Consider the following 6,325-nt stretch of genomic DNA (forward strand, 5'->3'; position numbering starts at 1 on the left):
GTTCCTGACAGAGGAACTTTGTCAAAAGCCTTTTAAAACTGCAAGTAGATAGTGTCCACTGGTTCCCCCTTATCCGCCATGTCTGTTTACACTCCCTCAAAGAACTCTAGGGGTAAGCTTCAAAGGACAGGACTTGCTCTTCTACAAAAGCCATGCTGACTCTTTCCTCAGCAAGGGGTCTCTTGCTTTTCTAAGCATGTTTAATAATTTTATCTTTAATGTGATGGATTCTACTAATTTACCAGGAACAGATGCCTTCAAACTGACTGGCCTGTAATTCCCCTTGGGTCCCCCCTAGACCCTTTCTTAAAGATTGGTGTGACATTGGCCATCTTCCAGTCTTCAGGGATGGAGCCTGATTTCAGGGATAAGTTGCATATTAATGTGAGAACATCAGCAATTTCATGCTTGAGCTCTTTAAGAACTCTTGGATGAATGCAATCTGGGCCAGGGGATTTGGTAGCATTTAGTTTATCAATGGCTGCCAGAACTTCTTCCTTGTCTACCACTATCTTCGCTAATTCCTCGGATTCACCTCCTAAGAAGCTTGGTTCAGGTGCAGGAATGTTCCTCACCTCCTCTTGGGTGAAGACAGATAGGATTTTCCTATCTATGCATGGGGGTTGATTACAGACTACATTTTTTGATAATAGAAGGCACTTTCATCAACCAGGTAGAACATTCCTGCCTCCTTTGCTCCCTCTGTAGTCCATTGACCTCTGTGAATGCTGCTTCTGGGGAATAGGGGACTGCCCAATATGGCATAATGGACAAATCAGGGGTCTACAACAGGAAAATTGGCAGAAATTACCCGACTTCTTCCATTATCAGAAAAATTAAATTACATTCAACCTGTGAGGTGGTAATATCCTAATTATGATTCCATCCCCTCCAATTGTTTATTAACCTCAGTAGATGCATACTTCCTTATAATTTTTTTTGTTTAAAGTGAGCCAATTTACACTATTATTTATAGACTCATAGCCCTACTTCCTGACTATACACCACTATTAAAAGCAAATCTATTAACCCTGCATCCAGTTTCCCCAGAACAATTTGTATAGACCACTGACTTGTAAGGGTGTGTCAACTGAACTATCCTTTGTAAGACGCTGTAAACATCTTTGGATCCCCATGGGACAGAAAAGTAGGAAATACATAACTAATTTTAAAATTCTCAGAAACAACACACCAAGAAATGGTACAAATTATTAATAGTGTTAAAAGACCAATGAAGGTTTGTCCTTTTATAAAAAGTCAGCTGCAGTAGGTGGTGCTAGGCTGCTTAGAGGTGATAGGTATAGGATCAATCAGAAAAACAGTGTAAAGACCATCCACACCACAGAAATTGTGCTTCTATTCTACAACAATGGGGGGAGATGCAACAAATTGGTTTCTGGAAACAAATGGGAGTGTACTAGAGAAAGAATAGAAGAACTGTGGACTGTTTACTGGTATCAGGTGGAGCTACTATAACTCCTTGTACAGTTCATAACAATTGCTCCGTAATCACCCTAAAATGCTAAAATACTTAAGACATGATGATGATGATGATGATGATGATGATGATGATGATGATGATGATGATGATGATGATGGTAGATTTCACAGCTGCCAGATTGTTAGCTGGTTGTTGACCTTTCATTACAATTTGAGTCTCACCCAGAGGCCTAGGAAGTTGTAATGTATCGATGAAGTATTCGTGTAGATTCCAGCAGGGCTGCTTTCTGAATTTGACAGATGTTAATTTTACCAATTTGAAGATGTTTCAAGAGCTGCCCTAGTTTTTTTGTAATGGTGCCCACTGTGCCTATTACCACTGGGACGACCTCAGCTGGTTTGTGCCATACGGTAGATGCTGAAGCTCGATTTTCAAATCGTAGTATTTAGTGATTTTCTCATGTTCTTTTTCAATGACCCTGCTGTCACTAGGTACTGCCATGTTGATGATTGTCCTCGATCACCGTGATGTCTGGTGTATTGTGTTTCAACACTTTGTCCATTTGGATTAGAAAGTCCCACAGGATCCTGACCTTCTCATTTTCCGCTACTTTCTCTGGGCAATATTTTCTGATTTTCTGATCATTTCAGATGAAGCTGCCTTCCACACTAACAGACCACTGGATTGTCTGGCTCAGTATTGTCTGCTCCAACTGGCAGCAGCTCTCATGAGTCTTTGGAAGAGAAGAGTCTTCAGCACCTGCTACTTGAGATTTTTACCTGGGGACACCAGCTAGATATCAAAAGTGCAGCCTCCGGCCCACTGGCTAGAAACTGCATCCATCCCAGTCGACTTGACTGTATTTTACTTGTTAGGTTGACATTTGTGGGGAGGGAAGGAAGCATTTCTTTAAAAGTCTTTTAAAACTGGTAATTCAAACAGAGACATTTATCCACTATGATTTATGGCAACTAATTTGCTGTGATTTATGAAGCTGTTCTGCTTTAGTGTTCAGGTTGAATATGTGTTATAGCAGAAAGGATATCAGGAAGTATTTTTGAAGGGTTGCCCTCTACTCCTTGCAACCTCCAGGTATCATCCAGGCATATTTCACCACATGCTGATCTGTTTCTGTAGGACAAGTCAATCAGTAGTTATTTGCCATAATGGCTAAATAAGACCTTTATGGTCCAAGGCAATATACCTCTGAGTACCAGATGCTGAAACGAACAACAGGGCTAGAAACCATTATGAGCTTTCAAATAATTGTTGTTGGTCACTGTTGGAAACAAATGGACCTCGATCTGATTCAATAAGAGACATCTACACATGCAAAAGCTACAATCCATACACAGTCACCAGTTGGGGCTTATACCTTTATATCTCATGGAAAAAAAGGGGTTACCAGGTAATTACACCCTTCCCAAATAGGAACAGTGTAGCAGGCAAGAACCACACAACAGTTCATGGCTTCTGTACATACAAAGCAGCACAATTGTCTGACTGAGCCTCTAAGATGACCACATGAACAAGTAGTTTTGTAATCTGGTAGTAGTTATGGGACTCAAGTCTCTAATTTATAATAGCAAATGCAGACTAGTAAAGACCAATGAATGGAAGCCTAGGCAAATTCTGTGTTTTCATTTGTCTTCTGCTAACTGAAAAATCTCTTTCTTCATTTTATATAAAAATTCACCAATTTCTTCCCAACGAAATCCTGATATGTGGGAACACTGCGCTTGACTATATTGCTATTCTCTTCTGTTTATATAGCAGTGCTCTTTGGGTATTCCTGTCAGAAAATAATCCAAACTGTTTTTCCTGTGGGTTTCTTGTGATTGAGATGGATATTAACCAAGTGCTGTTTTATTCATGGGCTGCATAATTGTTTTCATTGCTGTCCAACAGATTTTTGTCCATAATCCAATAAAACAGCAAAGCTCAGGTCTGAAGTATGTCATAAATAAGGCCTTTCGAGTTGGATCTGAAATATTTTAAGAGACATATGCAAACTACCATTGTGCATGAACTGAGGCCTATGTCAAAACTGAAATTCTGCTAAACAAGCATTCAAGGATATTTAGCCAAAGAGCTATCGTATGTAAATCTCAGTACTGAGGTGCACAAGAACAGTTCATGGATGTTGGAATTCAAATATTCAGATGCCTTTGACTGCCCTACTCTGACGCCACAGAGGTCACAGCCTTCCTTTGCAGTCCACTTCTTGTTGACAATAATCTCTCTCACTGCCAGTTGCTAATCTGCTCCAACAACTCTGTCTGAAAAGCCCTGCTGTGATATCACTGGAAATCAGCCAATGCTATCAGAAAGGTGGGCAGGCAGAGAGGATAGAAGCTGACAAGAGTGAGAAGGTCAGAGGACAAGAAGGAAATGTTAGGGGACAATAAAATGACATTCCATGAGCTAGTCCTCAATTTAAAAAAAAGAGGTTTGATAATCATAGCTTTTAGGTTCTTTTAAAATCAAATATAGGATAAAGTTTGTAATGTACAAATCAGCACTAATAACAACATTGCCCTTGAAATGCAACTCCTCAGCATAAAATGTAGCTTGTCACAATCATTTTTGTATAAAATATGACCCACCAGTTTGAAACATATGGCTCCATGAGTTCTAATTTAAGTGGCAAGTTCTTTAGTCAGCAATATTTAGTCTGCCTGACTTGTGGGAACAAGAGTCAGCACCATCCCAGGCTATAGCAAACAGTATTCCTTGTGGACCTATACAGGTTTCCACTGCTGGTGTTTGGTAAGAAGATAATGCAACCCACATTTCTAAGCAGATGCATAAGCAAAGTGCTCATTTTGGCAGCACTTTATGCTAAAACTGAAACAACACAGGACGATTACCATGGCCCCTGTGCAAGGATGATACACAAATCCATGAAATCCTTCATAAACAGACCCTTCCTTAGCTACAATTGGTAGTAGCTTCTGTGGAAATGAAAACCCTTCTGCCTTGCTTGTATGTCTTCTGTAGCCCTGATAAATATTCATTCAAGCACTTAAAAATTAGGTGCAAGATGTGCTTCCAGGGCAGATTGGGAAGCTTAACTGGGTCAGGAACAAGCCAAGCTGAGCAGCCTCTTTGGTGCTACAGTCATGTCAGCATGTTATGGAGTCTTTTGCACAAAAGATTAAAGCACTCCCAAAGGCTTATCAGAAATACCAAATCTGCCCCATCTTTTGCTGAGTCCTGGAAATATTTCATTTTCAGCTGGACTCATGTACTCCGAGTCTGCTGTGGACTATGGCTGGGATAGAATCAAGAGCTGAGGTAGTTCTGAGGACAGAATGTTGGACATAGATTTCAGAGACCTAGGTTTGAATGGGCAACAAAAGTCACTGGGCTACCTTTGGCTAGTTATTGTCAGCCAACAGGGAAAGCCTATCCATGGACTGTTACCCTAATAAGTTGGACAGTCAGTGGTGATACCTCCACTTTAGTTGGACAATGAAAAAAAAAAAAAAAAAAAAAAAAAAAAAAAAAAAAAAGTTGAGGTCAGGGATGGTGTCAGTGAGGTGTGGACACTGATCCAGGAGGAGTACACATTTACTATAGAATACAGCCAAAGGATTGTGTGAGAATTTCCACTAGGCACTTGAAGCCAAGGCTTTGGGAGTAAAAGTCCATTTTATTAAGACATCTTAGAAAGCTCAAGTACTGCAGTGCTTGGGAATGACACTTCCTTAAGAAGCACAGGTTATAATACCAGTCACCCATCCCCCTTCCTGCTTCCCACACATGGGAACAGAGGCTTCATCTCAGCATGAATGAAGTCTCGCGTGCATGCAGCCTCGCCCGAGACTGTAGATGCACTCAAAGGTTACTTCACCATCAACACCATTGAATCCTTCCTCTGCCTCCCTAAAGACCCTTCCCCAAGGTTTGTGGAAGAAGCTGATTGGAAAGCAGCTTAATAGGAGTGGGAGGCTTCAATGTTTTCGGAATAAACCCAGTGATTATACCCAGAGGAATATCACCAAGAAACTAAATATTGCAAAGCGTTTGCGATTAAGCGAGAGCCAGGATAGCGTCAATTTTACGTAGTGCTTGTGGCCGTCAATAATAATTAGGTGAGGAGACTCTCCGGCCCGGAGTGCGTGCCAGACATCGAGGCGGGAGCCTCCTTGAGCAAGAAAACTGGAATGGAAGACAGGATGGATATTACTAAAGAGTTAAGGCAAATCCTAAGCGAACAGTGACATCATTGTCCTTTAGTAATCTGAAAAGGGTCCCACAAATCTCTTTACCAAGTTTGGAATATTTATGCCGTCTACAGAGATTTTTGTAGATAAATACACCCAAGGAGCCCCTGCATGAAATCGGCGGTGTTTATCAGCTTACAGTTTTGGGAGTCCTTTGCTTGTTGTAAGGCAGTCTGGACCGACTTCCGTCACCGACTAGGGATGAAATCCATTGTTAGGGGGGGTGCAGCTACTTGGTGGTTGTGGCTTATGGGAGGAAGGGCGGCAAGACACAATTTCAAGGGGTTTTCTTTGTACTACTATAGACGCATTGTTGTAGAAGTACTCCATAAGCGGAATAAGCTGCTGTGTCTTGGTGGTAGTTAGTTATGTTTCGCGGTAAAATACTGCTCTAGGGTTCTGTTAGTTCTCTCCGTCTACGCGTCACTTTGAAGCGTGGTAGAGAACCCCAACAACTACAAAAGCAGCTTTCCAGAACTTTTGAGATGAATTGGGGGCGTGACGGAGACCACCACCTTAACGAGGCCGGAATAGAGCGGTAAACATGTTGAATAAACAGCCGTGCCAACTTAGGAGCGGAGGATGAAGCACATGGAATAAAATGACTTTAGCAGAGAATAAGTCATACCACCGCCCACAGAGCAGAAACATTGCC

The 6,325-nt window shown here is 41.5% G+C and overlaps 1 non-coding gene across 1 annotated transcript; it reads left to right on the top strand.

The window, feature by feature from the left end:
- The first annotated feature begins 4,256 nt into the window (after positions 1-4,256).
- Positions 4,257-4,364, top strand: LOC125441389. The gene has a single exon (XR_007245845.1). It is a non-coding gene; the product is annotated as a U6 spliceosomal RNA (small nuclear RNA).
- Positions 4,365-6,325: the final 1,961 nt, after the last annotated feature.

This window comes from Sphaerodactylus townsendi, linkage group LG11, assembly GCF_021028975.2.
Source record: "Sphaerodactylus townsendi isolate TG3544 linkage group LG11, MPM_Stown_v2.3, whole genome shotgun sequence".
NCBI lineage: Eukaryota > Metazoa > Chordata > Lepidosauria > Squamata > Sphaerodactylidae > Sphaerodactylus > Sphaerodactylus townsendi.